This window comes from Stegodyphus dumicola, chromosome 1 (genome assembly GCF_044657685.1).
Source record: "Stegodyphus dumicola isolate Sdum_Otavi_A_Nest chromosome 1, ASM4465768v1".
Lineage (NCBI taxonomy): Eukaryota > Metazoa > Arthropoda > Arachnida > Araneae > Eresidae > Stegodyphus > Stegodyphus dumicola.
In genome coordinates, this window is record NC_140768.1 from 235704144 (window position 1) to 235730908 (window position 26765).

General features: G+C 31.0%; 1 protein-coding gene across 2 annotated transcripts in view; it reads right to left on the minus strand.

Moving 5' to 3' along the window:
• Nucleotides 1-9585, minus strand: part of LOC118185484 (uncharacterized) — a 68281-nt gene extending 58696 nt beyond the window's left edge. For both annotated transcript variants that reach the window (XM_085826521.1, XM_085826525.1), the window contains exon 1: nucleotides 9359-9585. The gene's annotated coding sequence lies outside the window, so the exon portion shown is untranslated. The remainder of the gene's footprint in view (nucleotides 1-9358) is intronic.
• Between the last annotated feature and the right edge of the window lie 17180 nt (nucleotides 9586-26765).

Consider the following 26765-nt stretch of genomic DNA (forward strand, 5'->3'; position numbering starts at 1 on the left):
TAATTACGCTAATGGTAAAAATAATTATTAAAATTACGAATTGGATATATCATTCAAAAATAAATTTTAAAAAATGTTAAAAGAACGTATTCTTTTCTTATCTGCGTAATTTGTTCCATTAACGAAGCACGAAAGAAAAAATTCTCACTGCGTGGGGAATAGCATCAGATCTTGGCATTTGAGAATTTGAGATGTTTATGTTACAAGGTACTTTTCTCCCTCTTTTGTGCATGCCTTTGTAGTGTAACGGTAGCATATTCGGCTTGTATTCAAGTGGCCCAGGGTCGAGTCCCGGCGACGACATTGCATATTAAGTACATATACTGCTTCGAAAATAACCTAATGGCTATACAGTTTTTGTTCCGTTTAGTAGATCATTAAAAATTTCAAAAACAAATAGCAAGGTTTTTCTGATGCGTTTTGTTCACTTGCTGTTTCTCACTGTATTTATTTTTATAATTTTTTATTTCTGCACATTTTAATTCATATCCTTTGGTATGCCATGAAAGAAAACGACCGCATTTCGATCATTTTCTTTTCCTTTTAGGATTTAATCACTTAATTTGATTTAGTCTAATCAATAACTTCAGGAAGCAGATACAATTACATATGCAATATATACCCACTGAAAAGATAGGGTTGGGCAGTTCTATGATTAGGAGGTTAGCGGATCCGTACATAAGTGGATTCCATAATTTAACTTCAGAAAAAGTTTCTAAAGTTCTTGGCTTATATAGGAAATATGCGGTAGTAAAAATTCCTTTTTCTCCAGAAATGCAAAATCCACAAGCTTTAAAATCTACCAGTCTCTTATTCCATAATATTTTAACTTATTCTAACCAGTTATTTTTAGTTTGACTTTCCTGTTTCTCCTCATTTCAGTTTCCTGTCGGAATGTAAATTTTGTATGACGTAGATGTAAATTCTAAACGTGTTTCAGAAACAGTATTTAAGCTGCATTTCAGGAGTTCAACAGAGTAGTAGCGAACTTAGTTCCGATGTTTATGCTGTGAATTTAAAATGAGCTCTCTATTTCGGTGTTCGACATCTTTCAGTTTATACTGATATTTTTCTGTTCGGCTTTGCTATGTGCAGCCGATTTAGCGTTAGTTAAGCTAAGGAGCCAGTCATTAGGTCATCTTAATTTGCTATTGAATTATTACATTCTTATCTTCTGTTATGCAGCAACAAATGGTGGTGATTTAAGAGCACGAAGTGCGAGCATCAGTTTTAATTTTATTTAAATAAAAAGATTATTTAAACCTTTCTTCTGCAGTATTTATTTCCTAAAGACATAGCTAGAAATCGCTACTCAGTCTTTGACATAGGTTTTAAGAGTGTATGCTCCCAAAAAATACACGAAGACTCTATAAGTGGCGCCTGAACTTAAAAAGGTGGTGGATGATGATTCTCCACCATCAGGATTTGGCGACTAGGTTCCCCTAATCCCCACTCGCCCTTTAAAAAGTGGAGTATACAAGGTATTTCTCCCGCCTTCTTAGCATGCTTTCGTGGTGTAATGGCTAGCAGTATCGGTGCGTATTCGAGAGGTCCGTGGTTCAAGTCCCAGCGAGGGCACTGCTCATTTTTCATTTCTTCTGTTTCAAAAAAAAAAAAAAAATCTTAATGCCTCTAATAATTAATCTTAATCGCATTTGTCATTTTTTATTTTGGCAGTATCGACATTCTATCACAAGTATTTATGCCCATTTCAAATCCTCTAATCTTGATTGGGATTTTTGTTTTTATCATTTTTTCACTCTGATTAAGTAAGAAATGTTCAAAAGTACTTATCTGCTGGATCAAAGTCTCCGAGCTCTAAAAGCGCAGTTTTCGTAAGTTAGAAATTAAGAATTCTTCATAGTACACCACATATTTATACGAACATCGTTATATCGGTGTTAAATTAGATGCGTTGTTCCGTACGAGCAAGTTACAAAGCGTTAGAAGTTAGATAAGATGGCTTTTCACTTAGGTTTTACATGGCATTTCGCTTTTCTGCTCTTTCTCTTAGTAGATAAAAGTAGTTTAGTATTTTTACTCAATTTATAGTTTTCACCCAAACCGCATTGGCTAAAAACAAAAGTAATTTTTACCCAACTTGCAATTCATAATGATACAGAGGTGGCTGCGAAGAAATTTTTGTAACTTTCCTCATACGTGTGTATGAGCAAACTTTCTTTTCAAAGCCTTCAATGAAAGGCGTTCTGATAACAGTCGTTTTATGCAATTTGCCTGAAGAAGGTTGCTTCGAAATAACTACATCTAGTAACGAAAAAGGGGGATAAAGTTACTCGTAAGGACTATCTAAAAGGTCATATTTTCTCATAAGAAGAGCACTTTAACAAATAACTTTATATAAAATGGTACATGTAAACATTTCACGCTTAATAAATATAGTCGTATATATATGGGGCTTAAGTGTTTGTCGCCGATAGTTTATTGGTTGTTTGCGTAACTGTAAATTACTTTATTCCCCGTGCAGTGCAGCGCAAACTTCGCCGCCTGCTCTGGGTAATTCAGTTTGAATCAGTAGACAGCTTTGCACAAATCATTTTAATTACAATTTATAATATCTAGAACAGCGGTCATTTCGTATGACCTCCGGGCTTTCTAGTATAAAATAAAATAATAACTATTATATTAGTAATTCAAAATTTTTCCGGAATATATTCTTAATAAACGAATTAGAGCGCAGTTTCTCGTCTTGAATTCTTTTGAAAATAAACATTGGTAATTGAAACAATTACTAAATATTTCCCTCTTCCTTTTGTGAATTTCTCTTTTAATTGGATATTCGAAATGCTGATTTTAAAAAAACATTTCTTACTGCATATATTTGGAAAATATTTGTTATTTCTAGAAATAACTGTATTTCAACATCAGTATAATTTATTTATAAAAACCTAAACGCTGACTGTTCAGATACTGATATATAATTAAGTGGATTATAATTTAGGAAAAAAACTTCTTCTTGTAACTATCTCTAACAAAAGATGAATTTTTTCTTTTAAACTGAATAAATATAAACTATATCCAAAATTGTAATATAATGAATTTAGTTAAATAATATAAAACGTCAAGACACTTTTTAACCCTATTTCAAAATTTGTAATTTGTGAATTGTATATAGTTTTCTATGATATTATTTATTTTCAGAAATTACTCAACAATAATACAACACAAAAATAAATAAACAAATGGTTAACGCTAAAAGTTTCGATACCGAGGAACTTTTTACTAAAATAATCTTAAATTAGAAACAAAATGGTGATGGTCGCAAACATTACACATTCAAATATTTTAATTTATAGCTCTTAAGTTTTATTAAAAATTGCTATAATGTTCTATTTAAAATTTCACTGGAAAATTCCTGTAACAGTCCCTGATATTGCATTTAATTCATATAAACATTAAACAGTTCTTTACATCTGCATAGGTATATTCGAAGTATTTCCTATCTTTTCAACATTACACATTCACAGAAATTTAGGATATACACATATCCTCAAATAACGTTACATTTACATGACTATTATAAACTTCTCTGCCTACGCACTGATATATTTGAAATAGTTTTTACTATTTAATCATTACATGCTCATAGATATTTCAGATATATACATTTTCTCAAGTAACATACCTTTTACAAGTCTCTGCATGTGCGTTGCTATATATAGTATTTGGTACCGTAATTTGCATTTCCCTCATAGAGAGAAAAAAACTTAAATTCTTTCAAAAATTTTTAGTAAAATAAATTGGTAATAGCATGTGAGAAAATAAGCAAAAAAATCATTAGAAAAATAAAACAAATCTACCTTCACTTTCTAAAAACGTTGATACGCATTAGAGAACTTTTGCTGTAATACACTAAACAATAAATATAAACTCCAAACCAATAACTTTCGGTTTTATCATGGTTTTAGTTTATGTTATATATATGTATCTATATCTACCATTACACTTAGCATTTGAAAAATATTTGTTTCATTTTCTTGCCTTTTATCTTTAAAATAAAATGCTACACTAAACAATAAATATAAACTCCAAACCAATAACTTTCGGTTTATCATGGTTTTAGTTTATGTTATCTATATCTATATATATATCTATATCTATACCTATATCTACCATTACATTTAGCATCTGAAAAATACTTTTTTCATTTTCTTGTCTTTTATCTTTGAAACTAAAATGCTATAAAACATACAGCTCTTAAAAAATATCTGAACTTCCACTACCAGCTTCAGTTGAATAACCTGGCGGACAGACTTAATTGGGTTTTATGCTATCGCCTTCAAAAAATAGTATCGACTGTCACAAAATACGGCAAACTGTGGAAGTAAAACTTATTTCTTCCCTTAAGACATTAGGTTAATCGTACTATGCGATATTAACGATTGTTTTTGTTTAAAAAATATTTTTCTAACAGTTCCACTTATAATTCTCTTGCATCAGGTCACATGTAGGGTTAGCTTATTGCAGCTCTTCGAAAACCAATGCATTTAATTTTATTCATAGGTTATCATACAGTTTATTTAACTTGATTAATGCATTCGAATCATTAATTATTGACAAAATTTGCAATTTCAAAATTAAGCTTTTGTTTCTTGTTCATTAATACTTGTTTTCGGACGAATAGATTGATTGCTACAGAGTATACGTTTTAGTACTTATAATACTTTTGTATTGCATTTTCAAAATCAAATGGATAGCTTTAATAGTGATTTTACGTTTTTGAGTGGTAACGGATTATTCTTTGAAACTATGCTCATTTGAAGCAGTAAATAAATTTTATTATTACGGGAGATCTCTTGAACGTTTTTCAATGGCGGGCACCGGCCATTATTAGACGTTGGACGCTACTAAGACTGGAAGCTGTGGTCACTTTTTTATGGAGGCACCTAATAGATGGATCACCGTTGCGACCTATGAAGCGACAGACAATTAACATCCATGCCTTCTTCGGGATTCGAAGCCGGGCCCTTTGGTACGGCAGTCAGAGTCACTAACCACTTTCCCGTCTGGGCGACATCTTTTGTAAATTACTTGATCAAAAATTAGATGCAAGAAATCAGTCATGAAAGTTTACAGAGGTTTAGAAGGTAATTTATATGTAAAAAATTCATTCATAATATTTTAATAATAGAAAACTTTGGAAGGTATCGATAAAGTTTTTTTTTTAGCTTTAAGTGTCCCGCCCTCCATTTTAGTAATAAAATTAGTTTTTTAGTATTTTGAATAAAATTACTTTGGTTAAAGGAATTTTCTATGAATTTAATAATATTTCAGGAATCAGGCGGATTGTAATTACGCGTTTTACCACGAGTGTCTTTTTCAGTTTCTTTCAGTTTTGTTTCAATAAATTTGAAAGTTAAGAAAGATGCTAGAGTTGATTTCAACTTTTCTATGTTGCTCATAGGTAACTTTAATCTAAAAGGATAAAGCATTATGCATTTAAGAATATAAAGTAATTTTTTCAGAAACAATGTCTAATTAATATTTTCAAGATCTTGTTGTTTAAAAATGATCAAGTTCGGAGGTATAACAATGTTTTGACTGTATTATTACAGTTATTATTAGTGAATATTTTAGTTAATGTTATCTGTGTTACTAAAAAAATGAGTATTTCTATACCAAATCTATTATACGATGAATAGATGAAGATTTTTTACTGTTACTCCCCCTTTTCCCTTTTATACAACTTTCTCTAATCGATCTTTATCGCATGTTTTTAATTTTCTTTCTCCTTTTCCATTCACTTTCTTATTTAATTCATTTCCTTTTTATTTAATTTATCCTTTTTCTCCAATTTTAGGCCATTTCCCTTTCCATAAATTTTCCATTTTGCCTTTAGCCTTCTATTCTCAATGTGAATAACTTGGTTTCGTTCCACGGCATTAAAGAAACTGTCCTTGACTATTTTGTAGTCTTATAACAGCCGTTGCAATCAAAATTAAACTAGAATTCTTTACATTTCCTATGAAGCAAAATTACTGCTCTTAGGAGGTGCTAGCTGAAGTTTGACATAAAGATTCATTTGGGGATGGGATAGACTGTAAATGACGTTCAGCTGAATGTTTTTCAGTTCGAAAGATGTGAAAAATGGTGCGAGGTTATACTGTTTATACGCTCTGCAAGATGTAGTGAATTGGCATGAGGAAACACATTTATTTGCTCTCAGACAATTAAAACAAAGGGGTGCTTTTCGTACGAAGATTCCTTTTAAGAAATTTCTCTCAAATTTTCAAGGCATGGTAATTGGCAAAGTAGACCAGACTTCCCTGCTCAATTTTACACTTGTTTTAAGAGCAGAAGTTTTGTTAATGGATTTTACTGATCTGTCTTAATAATTATAATTTCCCTTTACACTCTGAAGCACTTGTTTTCCTAAAAATGAAAGAAAATGTTTTAAAGATGGAAAATTCTTATCCTCTAGCGTTAATTTCCATTTAATCTTAAGTGATATTTTAGCTTACCGTGCAACACATATATCAGAAAAAATTCCACTACTTCCTTATTATAGCGGCCTCCAAGATTAAATCGCTAATCTACCAAAATATCTCGCCGAAATCTCGTCACGTGTTCTTATACCTCGCTATATGTTACATCTCGCTTGATTAGAGATTAAATTTTTGGGAACCGCTATAATAAGTAATTACCAAAATTTCACTAACTGATTACATTCTAGAGTAAGCGTTTTAAAATTCCGAATTACTTCATTGCTGATATCTATCATCATTCGAACGGAATCAGATGTTGGTTTGAACCAATTTTAGATTAAATAATTTTCTACACTGAGAAAATACCTATGATTATCATATTGTTGATTAAAGTGTCAAGAGTACTTTTGTAATTCTCAGAGGTTATTGCGAATCCTTTAACAAGTCAGTAATCAGACGAAACTGCACTTTGAAGATGTTGCAATTTTTTAATATCAGTGAGAGATTCGTTAGAACCAAATGAACATAAAACTATAGATTTAAAACTCAAACTGGATTCAAGCTGGCTTGAAAAGGATGGAAGACAGTACGCTGGAATCTTTACATGCACTTAGGATGTGGCAGATTTCAACGTCTTATTATCATTGAGCAGAGATTTATCAAGTAGATTTAGATATATCTGCTAAATCCTGAAACTCACATAAGTTTTTGAATTCATATTCTTCATCAAAATTTTCAAGAATAGAACATGTATCAAGCTTGTCACGACATCTTTGTAAATTTGTTTTTAATATAAGAATTTTCTCTAAATTTCTGATGCTAAAGCATTGTCACCAGTTCCAGCAAACCTTCCAGTTTGCTTGAATTGAGTTTGGTACTTTAACGAATTTGATTATTTCTTTTTTGACATCTTTGATTTTACTCTAAAGAATTAAATTAGTTAAGTACAGATGTCATGAGAGTTCCAAATATATACTTAAAAATGTACAATAGAAACCTGAAACTGAGAATGAATTGTAAAGTAATTTGAATGCAATTAAAACTTCTTTAAATAGTTTTTCATTTATAACATAAAAATACATATTTTGATTTGTTTATAAACCTCATTGCTTGTTCTCTCATTTCTTGATGCAACGTTATTGAAAAGAAGAATTGATCATGAAGGTGAAGCATTTCTGTCCCGAATCATGGCAATTGATGGCTGGCATTGAAATTTTAGTCAATCCTGTGGAGAAGTCCATTCTCCCTGCGATTTCAAAATTTCAAAATGCTCAACCACTGGTAAAATAAATGCAAATGTCTGCCAAGGATTATTAAGGAATTATTACGAAATATAGAGTTTCATGTGGAAAACATGTTAACTCCAGTATATTACTGTGAAAAGGTGCAAAATTTGGGATAAAGTTGCATTTAAAATCACTCGATTTGCTTAGGGATGGGAAACGAATTTTGAAGGACACCCTCACAAGAGAAAGTTGTAACAAGTCTCCTGACCAGTACGAGCAGGAAACTACCTCACTAACCATTAAACCCTTAAATTTCAAACACTTTCCCAAACTGAAACAGCCCTGCGTGAAGGTTTCTTCAGCAGCTGTCCATACCATACAAGAACTGAATAAAAGTAGTACTCTACAAGAAACAGAAAATTTTCCAATGCATTGGATCACCATTGTTGTGAAGCAAAAGTAATTGTTACACAAAAGCAGAAACTGTCTGAAATGTAATTAGTCTGAGAGAAAAAGTAATTTACAGCATTACTTTTTAAGGTGTCTTCCCATTTGCATATTTATTTTGTGTTATTTTAATGGTCATTATCTGCTTTAAAAGCAACATGACCGTGATAGTAGTTAGTAAAAACGGAATTATTTGGATTTTTTTTATTCTGGCAATAAAAGTGCGGTTTGAAGTTTGAAATCGATTAAATGATTACATACATAACAAATTAAATTTGTGTTTAAAAACGAAATGCGTGATTGTATTATTTATATTTCAAAATGAGCTTATATTTCGAAAAATAAACTACTGTTTGATGCAAGCGAATCGAATTTAAAAGGCCCAAAGAACTGCAAGTATCGTACGAGCTGTAGGTAAGACATCGTAGAACAGCAGTCTGGTCATACCTGATATTATACTCTTCTAATAAAATTTGCACGTGATGTTCTTAAACAAACAAGTATGTTTTGCAGTACACGATAAATTTAATTTTCACAGTAATTATAGTATACAATTTTATACGTACAAACAATTCGTTATAATTTCAATATACTTTCTTACATTATTACATACAAATATAATAAAGAGGAATAAGTTCTTTAAAATAAACACTTCTAATGTGTTATATGTACAACGCATTCCCTAGAAAATCTAATCTTTTATAAACACATCTTAGCAGCACCTGAAATTTCAGAGAAATTTTGAAGGTTACAAGAATATAGTAATTCATATACATTATTTTTATAAAATAGCATACCAGTCGAAAAATTATAATTTCGGTTAAAATTTATATTAGTAATTCATGCAAATTGTTCCCGCTTTTTAGAGTAAATAAATGAAGAAATTTTCTGGGCAACACATTTGTTGTAATGCTGCAAATAACATATTACACTCATATTTGAATAACATCTACTTTTAGTTTTTTTGGGGAAAAAAGGAAAATAATCAAGCAAAAATAAACTAAGTATTTCAAAAATAAACATTTATTAAAATAAGATTTTGTGTAAATTTACTTTACTATCCTAACGGTACAAAGAAATGAGTATTCCGGAAATATTAAAGTTCAATAATTTGTAAAGTCTATTATGTTAAGACTGCTTTGAAAGAGTATTTCATAAATAAAAATATATTCATGCCTCTTAATAGGCATATATTACGCAAAATGAGTAAATTAGCGATTTCAGAGTAATTATAATGCTTACCAAACAAGATCTCGTATTCCTGCTTTGAATAAGAGCAATGTTGTTATCACTTTTCTCCGCCCAGATTCATACTTTTATAGAATTATACTGCACATGCGCATTTCTTTCCTGACGTTATATATACTTGCAGTTAAGTAAACTATATTTTGAAAAATTATTTCTTAATGTTTATTCATAGTAGCTTTTAGTGTATGTTTACTCCAAGTTTTAAAGATTCGTGATTATTACTACTTGCAGTTACGATCGCGATTAGGTTGAGGATCGCGATTAGATTTAGATTTGGGTTGCGGTTACGATGTTGAGTTGAATGGTTAATATTATGATTAAGAAGCTGATAGCCATCTTCCAGTCCTATTGCGATTTCAGCAACTATAAGCATGGTTATTGTAGCTATTTGTAAACTTTATACTGTTATTTATTAGTTTTAGATTCTATATTGTTTTATAAGTTTACGTATAAGTCATTAATAAATCTATACACGAGTGGTTTTTACCTCCAGTACGATTTTACACTTTGTAAACTTTTTTCTGTCTATATTAGAAAGTTATATTCCGTTTGAAACAGCAAAATGTTTATTACGAAACAAAACATTATACTTATGTATTTCATTAAACATCTTTACACGAGATTCCATGCTATCTAATTTTATGTTTATATCGCATTATCTAGGTGTACCTGAATTTGTTTGTTCTTTTCATAGGATGGGCTTGAGATAAATAAAAGCTGGTTGTTCTTCGAAGAATATACATGTCAATGAAATGCCAATAGTGTTAGTTATACACATAGATAAATACGCCTGAACAATGACAACATATTAAATAAAAAATTAAGATAATATCTACTACTAAATGAAAAACACACTTGCCAGATTATATGAAAACGCTCTATAAGACTATCCATTAATTTAATAAAATCCCTTAAATATTCTAAAAATTCTAAGACATTCTAAAACTTTATAGATATGTCAATATCTTAGTTAATATTAAACAGTAACTAATCAAAGAAGTACGTTCAAGTAGTTTCTTTCTTGTATATACAAGTTAAATAGTCCTTCATTATTAATTAAAAGCAACATTTCAATTAAGTAAGAGAAAAATATTTAAATCAGATTTCTATACTTCCTCTTATGTAATATTAAATCAGGTTTCTATATTTCCTCTTATATAATATTACATGAGGTTTCTATATTTTGTCTTACATAATATTACATCAGATTCCTATATTTTGTCTTATATAATATTACATCAGGTTCCTATATTTTGTCTTATATTATATTAAATCAGGTTTCTATATTTCCTCTTATATTTGTCTTCTCCGACAAATACTTTTTGGAATTCCTGTTTAAGAACATTTTTGAATGTCAAGAAGCATAATTGTGGTCGCATTAACAAAGATAAAGAAACGAAATCAGAATAAATCAATGCACAGGAGTTAAATCAATATATACATCGCAAAGTACACTCTTCTAAGTATATTTTAATAGCAATTATTCATAGGGTTTATAATTACCATGCATCAGTCCCTTAAAGCCATCTTTTAATCTTTCAATTGGTGCATTTAAATGTGAAGGTGCAGAAACAAAACACATTTTTCTAAGTATCTTTTAGTAGAAATATTTTTGTTCATTTTACTATTGCCCCAATCACAAGAGTTACAAAGAATGTTTTAAATCTATCTTTATAATTTACGATGGTTGCCTTTAATGTTTCGAAATACAACTTCAAATTGTTCCATTCAGTATATTTACAGGAAAATTTAAGAATTGGTAATTCTAGCAAAAGTATTTGTACTTTAAAATCAAATTTACTATAACCACTTCCATGCTTAGAATGTAAGATGACAGAATTTCCATAATTCTTACCTTCAAAGCTTCCGCTCTTTCTTCGATTTCGGCGATTTAGGTGAAGGTGCAAAAATAAAATTAAAATGTTCTTTTTTAAGCCTATTTTGATTCAAATGCTTTATAATTTTTATTAATATACATCATTCTTTTCACAAATGCTTCAGTCTTCAAACATTCTTTCTAGTTTTGATTAAAGAATTCATTCTTTAATAACTTCTTTTTGTTCATGCATTTGCAAACTCTTTTAATATATTGCCTGTTATTTTTAGGCTAACATCAGAAATTGTAACTTTAATTGCAATTATCCAAGCGTGGAATACATTTCAGTATTTTCCTTATCGCTTTGTCATAGTTTTCATATATTATAAATTATTATAAAATTTCTCTCAAATTATTTTACTTTTAGGCCAAAGAAAGTTTTTCAAATGCATATTTAATATATCGTTACTTTAAATGGTGCTGTTATTTAACACTTTTCAGTTGTTTCTCGTGTTTCTTATTAGTCTCAACCCAGAAGAATGTGAGGTATTTGTTGTCATTGCGCAAAAATCTGTGGTCGTTTCTAGTATTTTTGATAGAACAATTTTGGACGACCTTTTGTTTAAGGGGTGGTTGGGAGACCCTATTTTTATGGGCTTTCAAGAAATATACTGTAGATATACTCAAACGTTCAGAAGCTATAATGTTCATATATAAAGATTTTCATAATTACTTAACAAGCGAACCAGAAAATTTCTAAAGTAGCGTGAAAGAAATATAGCTTATTTTGTATTAATAACTCTATTAACGTATATTTAAAAAATAATTTTTTTATGAAAGTTAAGTTTTCTAACACATCAAAGGTTAGAAATAATAGTACGAAGAAGAAAATATCAAATATTTCTTTCTTTATGCAACTTGAAAACATGATTCATTTTCTGAATTTCATATATTTTAGTTTTGATTAAAGAATTCATTCTTTAATCACTTCTTTTTGTTCATGCATTTGCAAACTCTTTTAATATATTGCCTGTTATTTTTAGGCTAACATCAGAAATTGTAACTTTAATTGCAATTATCCAGCGTGGAATACATTTCAGTATTTTCCTTATCGCTTTGTCATAGTTTTCCTATATTATAAATTAACTGATCGTGATCTTGTGTTAAATAATCACTATCATGTGTAAATGCAACTAGTAAAAATATTTTCATTATAATTCTGTTATTGAAAAGTTAGTATATTTATATACATTTTTGATTTCTTCATATTTTTCTTATGTTTGAGAAATATTAAAAAATTTCTTCATTTTGAACTCGTTTAGTAGTTTTTATTGACCAGCACTGACACTTAAATTTGATTAACAAATAAGTTTGTTTAAATAATTTTTCTCTTTCATTCTTTTTCTTCTTACATTTATCTTTTAGAAAGACTTCACTGAAATGGTTTTAGGAGACGTAATCATTATTATCACGAACTCTTTTTGCCTTAATTATTTTGCACATTAAATTTATTTGTGGAAAAATCACGAAGCGCTGAACTCTGCCAGTTCGTTCCACGTTTGTTTTCCTGATTGTCGACAAGAATGACACACGGAGTTTTTCCAAACTTTTCCAGTGTATTAGGAATGCCAGCCAGATTTTTTGGAAAGATCTTCCTAAAAGGCCTAAATTTGTTTTAAGCAAATGGACACCAGTTACGTTATTGCAATTAATTATTCACATATTATATTGCTCATGATAATGATGTTAAATTATATTTTATTTTTTATACATATAGTAGATTTTGTTATTTCGAAGGCTAGCAAATTTCAGACAAAGAGATTGAAATAACTGACTTTAACTAGTTTAGTCCGGCACAGTAGAGAGCCCACCAGCGGCCGAGCGATAAAGTCGCTGAACACTGGTAGTTCGGTTCGAGGTTCGAATCCCGCGAACGGGCTGGCTGCATGGGTGTTTTCGTGGTTTTCCCCATGTGTAACCTTAGAAAGTCCTCCACGAAGGCATCCCTTCCCTTAGGCAGATAGCCCTAGTGTGCTTTGCCATAATTAAATACACACACCGGCACAGTAGAAACTAGTTTTTGCATTCAAAGAGGTATTAACTCGCTTGCGCTCATAAAATAACATAACTTTTATTGTTGTAGAGCAAGTAATGTAGAGAATGTATTTTAAAATTAAACAAAATCATATTAAGCAAATTTTTCTTTAACTAAACAAGTTTACACTGTTTATTCAATGTTATGTATGTTTATTAATGTTATGTAATGTTATGTTTCTTAATTTATTTGTGAATAAAATTCTGCCTGACCTTTTCCGTAAAGTAGTTGATATCGGAAGAATTTCACTTCTATTTCAAAACTCCCAAAATTTCTTAATTTATTGTGAACAAGTGAAAACCTGGAGTGAAAAACTTTGAAGCTTAGCAAGCACTACTTATAAGCAATGTCATCATTGCGCAAATAAGTGTAATCATTCTTCACTTTCATTTTCTTTCATTAGACCACTTTCTAGAAGCTGAAACCTTTTGCAAGACTTCATTGAACTTCATTTTGCATGAAACACTGTGATGACATAGTATATAGGTTTATGTCATGAAACAGTGTCTTAATATTTTCTTCTCTATTATTTGATAATTTAGATTTTATGAAACTTGAATGAAATATTCTAAGCCAGCATACTATGCTGAATTATTTTCTAATAGAAACTAATTTTGCTTTCAAAAAGCTTCCATAAGATTATCATCGGTCAACGAATCATCAGCGAAGTTTTACTAGCGGAGCAAAATAGTCAGATTTTCGGTTACACTCAGTTCAACAATAATAGGTTTTTCTTTAATAACTGCAACAAGCGTTTTATTTCTTTAATAATTTTGATATTATTTACCACTTTAATCATCAATATCAATATCATCTTCATGATCTTCAAAGATGTGTAAGTAATGTGAATGATTCTGAAAAATAATTTAAACTATACACTTTATTAATAAAAGTATTTAACATGGGTATACTTGTAAATAATACTTGCTTCACAATAGATTGAGATATTTAGAAAAAAATTCTTAAATAGCAAATAACTCTCACGTATTTTCGTTTTCATTTATTTTTAATTTTCACATGAGGCGCCCGAACTAAAAGGTGGTGGACAATAGATTTGGCGACCGGATATCCTCCTCCTCAATTACCCATTAAGTAGAATAGAGTGCACAGTTTTTCTGTTTCCTCACGTCATACCTTAATAGTTTAAGTGAAAAACACTTTCGGCTAGCAATTGAAAGTCCAGACTTTGAATTCCGGCGAAGGCATTGCATATTTTTGACGTCTCTTGTTCCAAAATAAAATGCCCAAAGGTCTCTATGGCCCTGTTGTGCTTTAATAATTCATCAGAATATAATCATTTCGGTATCTATCAATTACATACACTAACCAACTACTTGTTTCATCTTAGGGAACGTATAAATCCTTACGCACTAGTCATATATAGTTGTAAACTCAGCCGATAGGGTTCGATAGGGAGCCCTTGAATTTAAAACTGATTTGTTTACTTTTATCTTTAGAATGTAGCTAGATATGTAAGATGTGTCTTGTCAAGTGAATTGTTCTTCGTATAATGTGTCAATAAAGAATTAAAAGTTACGTAATTTTCAATTACTCTGTATTAGAAGCTCAAAAGATCAAGAACCAGGTAAGAGCTTTTATTTATATCCGATTTGTTTTATATATGCAGCAGCTAGATGGTCACTGTCATAGAAGGGAATATTACAACTACTATTGCCACATTAAATATCTCTTTATGCTTTGGAATTTTTTTAATGGTAACATATTTCAATATGACTTAATGTGCTGGTCTGTTCTTTTTTTAGATCTTTTTTTAATTTATACGAGAATTATCAGTAAATAATTAGATGATTTCATGATCGGCATATCTGAGAGCAAGCCTGTTTTCTGCTTAATTTTTTCTAATGTGTCGCGATCACATAGTTATTGATGCTCTTTTATCCTATAGGGATTAGCGTTAATAACATTTATGAAGGTAATATATTCAGAAATTATCTTCTATTAACTTCCTTCTGGGCATAAAAATAACAGATTTTCTCTGCTAAACTTTAGCAAATGTTAACAAATTGCATTCAAACTTGTTGTATGGTAAAACTTCTCACTAAACATAAAACTACTCCTGAAGCCTAAGAGCATGTCGTGATTGTAAGTCATACAGTTATATACTCATGGGGCATAGCCTTCAGTAACTCAGCTTATGCGATTAATATACTTGGAAAATGCCAATGAAAGTAACTGATTTTCCTTTCTGTAGATTAATTTACTAGTTTCTTTGATTAATCAGCAGGACTTATGAAATTATAACATCTCGTATTCTTTGGTAACATAAAATGGGCGAAACATCTTAGGACATAAAGCGAAATATCACTATGTCTTTTTAAGTATCACAGAGACTGTAAAAAGGTGAAAAGGATCTTTTCATTAACAGAAGGAACCACCATTAAGTTAACAGAAGGCACCATTCGTGCTTACAGAAGCCAGCATTTTCACCTTAAATCACACGTATTGAATTTGGCTTAACTGAGTAAAAGTAAGTTAGCCTAATGGCTACACAAATGGAGAAACGCGCAAGTTGGCTTTGACTAAAATCGGAGTGCGCGCTCTTACTTTTACCCCTCTGAAACCTTCCTTTAAATACTGTCTCCTTTCCACCTCAATTGAATACCACGCGAACTAGAAATTTACATTATGGAAGGAAAATGGGAAACAAGGAGGACAGGAAAGAAACTTAACATACAATAACTGGTTAATAAACTAAACGAAACAAAATTTCCTATCAGAAATTGAGTATACAAAGTAGAGGTCGTTAACAACCTCATTCAGAACTTAAATTCTAATGATTTCTGATCTATCTTCTTCAATAACATGGAACTTACGTTAACTTAATTAAATTTTTACATTAACATTATAAGGTATTTTTCTCCCACTTCCCTAGCGTGCCTTCGTGTAACGGTAGCACGCTGGGCCGGTATTCCAGAGGTCCGTGGTTCGATTCCCGGCAAAGGCGGTTGTATATTTTTCATCTTTTCTGCTTTCAATTAACCTAATGACTCTACAACATGACAAACTGGAAGTGAAGAATCTAAGAACTGATAAGCGATTAATCGCTTATCATAACTACGTTCATATATAATAACTACGTTCTGGCCGGAAGTAGTAAGTTGAAGTTAAGAATTTGACAAGAAAGGAACTTTATCTTAAAATTTAACTGTTAATAAAATTAACATAATCCTTACACCTGAAAGGAAAAATACTTTAGCAAAAGAATTCAAAACATAATATATTACTTCAAATTAATTATCTCTTCTAAACCTTTTCTTATTTAAACAATTCATTTAAATTTATCCGAACTTTCATTCCACTCATGCAGTCTGTCGTTCTCCAGTAAAATGTACTGTAAAAATCGAGACAGTGCCTTTTGTATAAGTGGTACAGATCTACCTGACCCACAACCTATATGTCAAAAATTCAGACTATTTAGACCTCAAAAACATCTTACTTTCAAAAAGCACCTAAAGTGTTAATAAGAGCCTGATTTAACTTTTGAGTCGGCTGGACAGCCTAAATTTAAATTCATACACAGAACTACTGTTTTGCTTTTAACTTAAATTTCTCTTAAATTGCTGACTTGCAGAAGATTTTAGTTCTTACAACTATGCAAGCTTTAATTTACTTAAACACATACTATATTAAACACTGTATCCTTTCTTCTATAAACGCAAACGCCGGCTAGCTCTAAAAGTCTTTATTAACAGAGCACAGCAACAGTTATAAACAAAATATTCGTCAAAACAAAGAACATACACCAAAACGGAAACCTAACATTTAGAATTAACATTCGAGTCACGCAAACATAGTATTACGAAACCTATCTTAATCGTAGCTGAAGGTCGACCGCTGTAAGTTGTTCTTGTTGCCACTAGATGGCATTCGATAAAATAGTTCGGTTATACCCGAAAAGTTTTGCTGCATCCTCTCCATCTGACTTCGCAGATGTCTCGGCAAGAAGTGAGAAACTGATATTTGTCTACTCTGTACAGTAGGTGGAGATGGACAGACTCGAGTTTGACGTGTAGTAGCTTTAAATTAAAGAGCTTCTTTTGAAATAAATACGAGTTTGGTGGGTATTACGCGTTTTGAGCGTCCCTTTTTCTTCAAGTGAGCCACTGGAATTATCTAGTCTGAAAGTCACTTCGCTCTTGGTATGATTTTAAACCAGAAACATGATATTTGCCGAGAATTTTGTCAGGTTCGGTGGGATCGGCAGTATTAAAAGACGTTGGAGATCATCTAGTCACTATCACATAAAGACCTTCTCGCATAGGCATGAATTTACTAGTTTCTTTTCAGCGTGCCTTTACTGATAGGGTGAAGACAAATCTAATCTTTATCTTCAGGAGAATTCGATAAAATAGTTTGGTTATACCCAAAAAGTTTTGCTACATCCTCTCCATCTGACTTCGCAGATGTCTCGTCAAGAAGTAAGGAACTGATATTTGTCTACTCTGTACAGTAGGTGGAGATGGACAGACTCGAGTTTGACGTGTAGTAGCTTTAAATTAAAGAGCTTCTTTTGAAATAAATACGAGTTTGGTGGGTATTACGCGTTTTGAGCGTCCCTTTTTCTTTAAGGGAGCCACTGGAATTATCTAGTCTGAAAGTTACTTCGCTCTTGATATGATTTTAAACCAAAAACATGATATTTGCCGAGAATTTTGTCAGGTTCGGTGGGATCGGCAGTATTAAAAGACGTTGGAGATCATCTAGTCACTATCACATAAGGACCTTCTCGCATAGGCAGGAATTTACTAGTTTTTTTTCAGCGTGCCTTTACTGATAGGGTGAAGACAAATCTAATCTTTATCTTCAGGAGTAAATTTCAGAGTTTCTTGTAGTTTCTTATCAACATATCACTTGTGTTTATTTTGATTTTAACTCGTCTTTTTCTCGTACCTGTAGTACAGTTCTCCAAAAACGTTTTAAATAAGGAGTGATTTCTGGAACTAAACTATTCTGAATTGCGACTTTCATATCACGTTTCACACCATCTACGATTCGTAACTCTCGTTCAAATTGGAAAAATATGGCAGGTTGTTCAGTTGAGTCACATTTGGCTGTGTTTAGAATAAACGTTATTTATGGCAGTTTATACTTCATGCTTGATGGTCATTACCAACAAGTGTTGCTAAACGAGGTTTCAGATCTCTATTCTTTCTTTCAGCTGGGTTAGATTATGGGTAGATAGGCAGGAGTAAAACGGATCAATATTCAAGATATGGCATAATTGTTGCATGACAGCACTTGTAAGTTGAGCACCATTACCGCTTATTATTTTTCTGGGTAACCGCAATCGAAGGGCGACTTCTTCCAAAAGAGACGTGTCACAGTCTTGCACAATAAAGATCCATTTTCATTAGGTGGTGTTTCAGGAAGCGGACCAAAAAGGTCAATTGGCAGGGTCTCAAAGCGTCGATCATAGACAGGAGTTTGAAGCAAACCAGACGGCTTTTTATTAGAGGTTTTATAGCGACAGCATTGGAGACATATTTTGCATAGTCTTCTGTACCGTTTCTCATTTCAACACAACAGTATCTTTTTGCTGTTAATAAATGCTGTTTGCAATAAAATGTACTATCAGATCCAAAGTGGCCTGCCACTGACGAATCGTGATATGCTTTCAAGACTTCTACTTTTCTTTCTTGAAGTGTAACCAGTCTCGCTTCTTCTTGTTCCGAATCAGGAAAATATCGGTACAACACTCCTCAGTTCATAATATATTCTCTTTTAGTCCAAGTTGTACGATCTACTTCTTTCTCTGGACTCTTAAAAGCTTTAATGATCTTTCGAAGATCATCATCTTCCAGCTGTGATTGGCGTAATTCTGGCTAGTTGTAGAGATTTCGACGGAAGCAGCAAAGACGTGACAAAAATCTCTACTTGAATGTTCACAAACAGAATGAGACAATAGATCAACAATAAAGTCCAAGCATGTAACTGATAGTCAGATTGTAGTAGATTTGTACGGCCAATCTTGAGAACCTTCCAGTTCGTGACTTCAACCATCTTTCCAGGTGGTAATCAAGGAAAGTTATCAGCCACTTCAATGGTTGGCGATCAGAGAAGATCGTAATTAGAATGGCTTTTGAAGTATCCTCTAAATTTGTTGAGTGTCCATACTACTGCTAGGGCATTTTTATATGGTGGAGTAGTTTCATTCTGAGAAGAAAAGCAAGCGGCTGGCATATTCTATGGTGTGTTCTTCATTCTTCTCTCCCTGGGGCAACATTGCTTGAATGGGTACATTGTTAGCATCTGCCCTAAAGACAAAAGGCTTCGTTACAACAGCTTTCTTAGGAATCGGCGGGCTACTTAATTTTGATATCAGCTCTTGAGAAGCATTTTCTTATTGCACTTTCCACTTCCACGTTGCTTTCTGTTTCGTAAATCAGTAAGAGGTTTGGACTTTGAGAGAAATTTTGAATATATCGACAAAACCAGGAGCACGTTTGTCTACAATAACAGCAGTCTTCTGTGGATCAACAGATATATCGTCCTCGATAATATAAGGCCTAAATATGTCTTTCTTTCGCAAACCAAATGACGCTTATCTCGGTTGGCAATGAGCTTGAACAAGGACAGACGTTTGAAACCTTGTACTTAGTCAGAAAAGCGTTTTTGGAAGGTAGGAGCTAGAACGATGTAATCATCCAAGTATGACAACGCAAATACATTATTCAGACAGAAACGGAACATATCCATCAATCTAGAAAAGGTGGCTGGAGCATTTCTAAATCCAAAGGTCATTCGCGTAAGTTTATATGCACCAAAAGGACAAAAAAAAAGCGGTTTTTTTATATTCTTCAGCTACTTTCACCTGATAATAATCTGACCTCAAGTCAATAGTTGACATGTGTGTGCTCTGCTTTATTCAATAAACTGTCTATGCGTGACAAAAGATAAGTGGCTGGAACGGTCTGAGCATTCAGGTTACGATAATCAATGCATAGCTGCACTTTTCCACCTGGCTTGGGAATCAAAATCACAGGATTTCTTTTTCAACAGTTCTTTCTTACTTGGTTTTATCCGATATTGAAGGAACTAAAACTGGGGTTTCTTCCATTCCTTGCGGTTAATAGAGTTTCAAGAAGTTAAACTTTCTTCAAGGTTCATCAGAAAAGTTCCACATATTTTCAGCAAGATTTTTTATAAAGGCAGTTCCTAGCAGAGTGGAGTTATTTTTGGCATCAGATAAAACAAAGACGGAGTTTTGAACTCTTTGCCTTCAAGAATACTTTGCTCCGCGCAAAGTATCTCTTTTTCAGATAGCAAACCTTCAGCAATAGACACCTCTAGTGTCATCGTTTCAAATACATCGTTTCAAATGATAAGGTGATTCACTTGCGATTGCGTAACTAGAGCAACTCTCGACGAAGGCAGTAATTTTTTGCAATAGCAGTTGGTTAGAAAAAGGGTATTCCAAAATATTTCAAAATAAAGAGCCACTACCGACGTAAAGAAGACGGAAAATACCTCCGATACTAACTTGGATACTAATTAAGTAGTCCGTGTATAACAGAAACATGGTCGAATTTGTACAGTCCCAAAATTAGATGAAGTCTTTTTGGAGTTCCTATTTTTAATCCATACAGCTTCGTAATCATTGAATTTCTAGATTAATTCAGATGGAACTATTTTTCCCAAGAGTCAACAAAATGCTCATCAACATCATTACTGACTATTCTTTTAAGCTGAACCGTGAGTATCAAGTATTTAAGTCATTCAAAATCTGTAAAATCGAGCCGTAAGATCACATAGCCCCATTTCGAGATAATTACTTAATTCGTAAGAAGGTCTTTCCATAAAATCGCAGGTTGTATCTGGTGTATAGTAAGTTTGAATCGAAATGATTCACCATTTAATTTGAATCTTTGGAGTATAATCTTCTTTACGTCGGTAGTGGCTCGTTATTTTGAAATATTTTGGAATACCCTTTTTCTAACCAACTGTTATTGCAAAAAAATTATTCTCCTTTTCGTAATCGCATTTGTTGATGATCAAATTATTTTTTTCATAACGTTTTCATACATCTGTCTATTTTCAGGGCAATCTTGTTTTGTTAAAAATTGCTCCTATGTCAAATATTCTGAGGTTGCATTAAAAGTTCCTGTATGTTGATATCTAACTTTCCAAGATTCTTTCTCAGAAGCTGAATAGAAATCTGAAAAATTCATTTCATAATCGCATAATATTGCTCAAATAAACAAGCACCTAATTTAAAATACATTATATATCTATTTATTCTTTGTAATTCCCAAAAGTTTAAAACTGTAATCTTTTCAAATTATAAATTTTCAAAACATAAGAAATTATGCACGAAGGCTGATAAATCATAATTAAGGGTCTATACCTGAATGCTTGAAGTCCTTTGCATTTGTTTTAAGTTTTAAATATTTAGCAAATGAACCTAATTTAAATAACTTAAAAGATTATTTATTTGAAGCAATGGATTATTTTTAAAATTGATTAGAACGGGAAGGAACATCGACATTTATTTAATTCAGAAGTACTAGTAATTTACTAGAAGTACTAGTAAATTAGTCTAAAAAATAAACATTTTCTAAAGTAACGAAAAATTCTAAATCTTATCATTATTATTGCTGTCAATTTACCACGCAAAGTTATTATGATTTTGAGCAGCGGGAAAACTAGTCGTAAAAATGAAAAAGGTAGAATTTCTAAAAATATATATGTTGTCCAGTGAGAATATAGACTTGTGAAGAGAAGCATAAAATCTCCGTTCTTTTACTTCCCTAAACATAACCATGAGCAATGTCTGAAAATTGCAAATACCAATCATTGAAACAAAGTACGCGATGTTTGGTAAAAGCCAATTTATGTTTGTCTCTAATTTTTGTACAAGATTGATCAGGAAATGGAGAGAATAGAATAATTCCTTGTAAAAGAAACCTTTGTCTCTCGTAAAGCTATTTCTGCATATTCTAGATATTTTAGTAATTCATTGCGTTGAAATAGTGACGCAGTTTTTGTTAATTCAATCACTGAAAATTTTAAATGTGAAGCTAACAATCCTGTGTTATTATATAAGCCTCAAAATAATTCAACTCTTATAAGGTCCAGCTGATCTAGATAATCTTCCAAATCGTAAAATATCATTCGCTCTCGGTCTTCAGGTATGCAAACAAAAAAAAAAATAATAATGATAAAAAGTTGAACAACGATTTTGTGTATCGATTCTACGCATATGAGTAGCCAGTATGGTTTTTACGTACTTTTTTAACCTTGTAGTACCTGATGAATTTGGTTATGGCTATCCGGTTAGTTATTTTATTACTAACTTTCTAGATGCTGACAGTCTTTACTGTTTGTTTAATAGTTTGATTTATCATGTACCAAATTTATATTTATATGTAATTTATATGTAAACTGTGCGATGAAAACGTTACATATTCTGCACTTTTTAGAAGTTTGGGCCAAAATGTTAAGCACCTTTTGTGTTTGTGGCATGTACGACAAAGTTGATTCCCACAGCTTCTATAGTAGTGAATAAGGAAGTAAGGCAAAACGTTCTAAGAGAATTAACAAACTATTGCATGAAAAAATTAGATCACTTTTCATGATCAAACAAATAAGTTTTTAGTGACTTATTAGTTTGGGAAAAGTAGAGATTTTGTTGAATATTTTTCGGAAAATTCTAAGAATAGATTAGAAAACTGGGATTGATGTTATCGAAACTTTCCGCATGCATTTCTAATACCAACATGTACTGTGAATCATTTCACAGTTAGTAGAAAACGTTCATTTTATGCCGAGGAATATAATAGACGATTAGATATTCTTATTTCTACACTTCCAGACATACATTTAAATCATACCTAAAATTATACGCTGATATAATCTCACAGAAATTTTATTTCTTGTTTCTTAAATAGACATCAGAAAAGAATGAAAATTATGGACATTGATGTAAATACATGCTTTGATAATTCTTGAAAGTTTGTTTCCAGACAAAAATTTATATATATATATTTAACAAGCTAGGTAGTAATTACAATACTGAAAGACCAATTTGGTCTAAAAATATATATATATTTATATATACCGTGCAGAATCTTTTTGAAATTTATCCGTGTAAGATTTTTTCTTTTATACAGGCCCTAAACTATCATGTTTGTCATTATGTAGTCACTTTTATCACTGCAATTGTTTAGATAAACTGCTCTGCACATAAAGTGAATTCATTCCTCAATGCAAAAAATATTCCTTAACCCCTTATGCATTAATATTGAATTGAATATGAATTGCAATGAAAATATGAAATCGATAAAAGTGTATTCTGATCCACAAATTATTGAACAAAAAGTAAATGCAAATGCGAAGTTAGCAGAAGAATTACTTCAATTAATGACAACCGAAAGTCGAAAATACCATGTTAAAGTGTGTTCGTGCAGCATTAAACAACATTAAATTCGTTAGTCTCAAAATATACAGAAATTTAAAACTCGGTTGAAAATTCAAGACCGCGTTCAAGTGCATTATAACCAGCTGCACCAAATCAAAAATTTAACTCACATTTGTTTAAAACGTTTAAAAAGCGAAAATTACAGAAACGTCAGCAATGCAAAAATCAAGATTTGTAATGATAATGTAGATGATCCAGAAAAATTAAATTTTTGAAAAGAAAATTAAATTAAAAAACATAGCCTTCGATTTAAAGAAGACAATGATAAATACCTGTATGACTTAACCAGAGTTGATGAAAATAAATCATATTCCTTTCCATCAAACGAAGGTATTTCTGTAAGAATTTTTCAAATCGGTTGTTACAGTTTCAATCCTTTTGCTTTAAAGACGTTAGGTCTTTATATCAATATAAGAAGAGAACTTTTTATAAATTTGGTATGTGCAGATTTTGTTAGAAGATGGTTATTTGCTGTAATCATTTTTATGCAAAATTTTAGAAAGTGGTAATGAATATATTATAATTTTGTTCATTCCTCGATTACCCAGCTTATCTATTTTTATTTTCAATTTTTTTCCCTGTTTCTTTGAATTATTTCAAATATTTATAGATTCCTGCTTTCAGAGATTCTCATCGGATTCTGATCATAGCAGCTTTTAAAAAATGATTTTTATTTACATGACTCTTTAATAAATTCATTCAATGCAAAATACATAAACTTAATTAATAAATGGTCTAATCTAATTAACAGTCAGTTACAAACTAATTGGTATATGGAATATTCAATGTCTACCGCATACTTTACAGAACGATGAAAGCATTGTTATTAGGCATTTCAGCATGTAAATAACATTCAATTTAGAAAATTTATCTATAATACTTTAATTGAGAATGTTTCACCTCACACAAAGCAAAACAATATATATATTTTCGTCAAAGCCAAACTGTTCAGTAAATATTAGAATGAATGAAGATTTGACAAAATCATGCTTAAAAGTATATGATATTAAAATTCACCATATATGTTGAAATCAACAGAACCTTTTATGATTAAGAACATTGTTTAAATGTCTCTTCGTGTTTTCGAAAGAGATGGCTCTATAATTCTATATTTCATGTTTTATTTTATTGAAAATTTTAAACATTTGTGAAGATTTTACCTTTGTTAAGTCTAACTTACAAATACCTAAAGCAAATTGTTGACTAAAGGGCCATTATTAACAAGATTAAAATCAGAAAAATTATTTTTAATCTCTGAGAATTTAAATTACCATTAAGTAATTAATTCTAGATGTGGTTTTTGAATTTTGTGATCCACGAAATAAATTGCGCGGGCAAGAGTATCGTGTTTTAATTCATATATAGTCTGAGGTTTCCATAAAGTATTTTTTAACACTAAATGGAAAATAATTTTCCCTTCCCATATTTTGTAAATTGATAAAATGAGCTGAGGTGGTTTAGTATCCTACTATGCTCATTGGAGGGTCCAGAATGAAAATTTAAATATGCCGGCTAATATAACTGAATTCAGGAAACTGATATACAAGAGTATAATTCAAAGTGATTGATTTATTTAAAATAAAAACAAAACTGAAATTAGAAATGTTTTTCGTTGCAGCATTTCATTCTGTTGGTAATTTTCAAAAGAAAGAAAATATTATGAACACATATTTTGCAGTTTTTTTTATCTGTTGTCATACAGGTTACAGTTTCTGTATGTATAAACGAATTTTTTCATAGTTTGCTTTATTCTGTTACAGATTGGTAAACAAATAAATATCCTTTTGTTTGTAAACTTTGTAATATGCTTTTGTTTGTAAACTTTTTTAAACTTGGTATTATATGAGAAAATTATTATAAAGAGGGCAACAGTGAGCTCCTTTAACCAAGTTGATATTCCCACATGCAGATGATAGGGAATAGTTCATTTTATGTTAATAATGCATTTTCGGGAACCTACATGCCAAACTTTTCTCTTATTTTCAAAGAAGAAACTAAGTTTGGTAAGTTTGGGTAAAATGTAAGTATCGTAAATATTTCTATCAGTATATAATCTCATAATACATCCGGTCATTTTTAGTATATCAGGTTTATGTTCTTAGAATGAATAGTGCATTGCTTTTGCAATTATCTCAGTAAGTTAATTTAGTCTCCTTTATTTTCAGTAGAGAATGATCAGAAGACTGGACGTACTTCAAAGTCGAGAGCAAAGTATACAAGCAGAATTTTCTGAAATTGAGGCTAGCACTATATCATAGATTCTTAAATAACACTGTTGAATATAAGTATTTATGCTCCATTCAGGTAATTCTATTTGTTATGTTTAGAGACTTCATTTTTAGTATATAAAAGATGATTAAAAGCTATGTACAATAATTATTATGTATTCTGAATAAAGTCTGGAAAACAAAAATGGTTCAGTTTTTATGACTATTTACTGAAAATTACTCCAAAGGTTAAGAATTAGTCATGTCAAGGAAGCATGCATAAAAATGTGCTGAATATAAATATTGTATCTTACAAGGCAGGGAAAATATAACATTATGGAAATTTCTTTTTTCCAACATAAGTATATCTTCATTCTTTATTTCATCATTATTGATATCATTTGATTTTCATTGACTGACATAAAAAAAACATATTTTAGTCATTTAAAATGTTAATACTTAGTAATAAATATGCTTGCATATTCATATATGCTTTACTTTACAAGAAGACACATAAATTAAACTTTTGCACATCCAAATAACAAAAGAATCCAGCTACAAATAACTGCACGTTTTAATTTTTCAATTCAGAAAGAAGGAAATATCAGTGATCTTACGGTTATTGGCTTTCTAAAGTTTCCTGTATATTTTCTTTCCAAATAAAAAAAAACTCTTACAATTTTTCTGTCTGTTTTACAAAATATATACACATTGGTGTATCAGATATATTGGCCTTAGAATGAGCAAAATTCATTATCACCTTTGCGTCTATAGATTAAAAAACCTACTGTGAAAATTGTAGAATGCATTATTATGGCTTTATGAATTTGTAATGTCCAATTTTG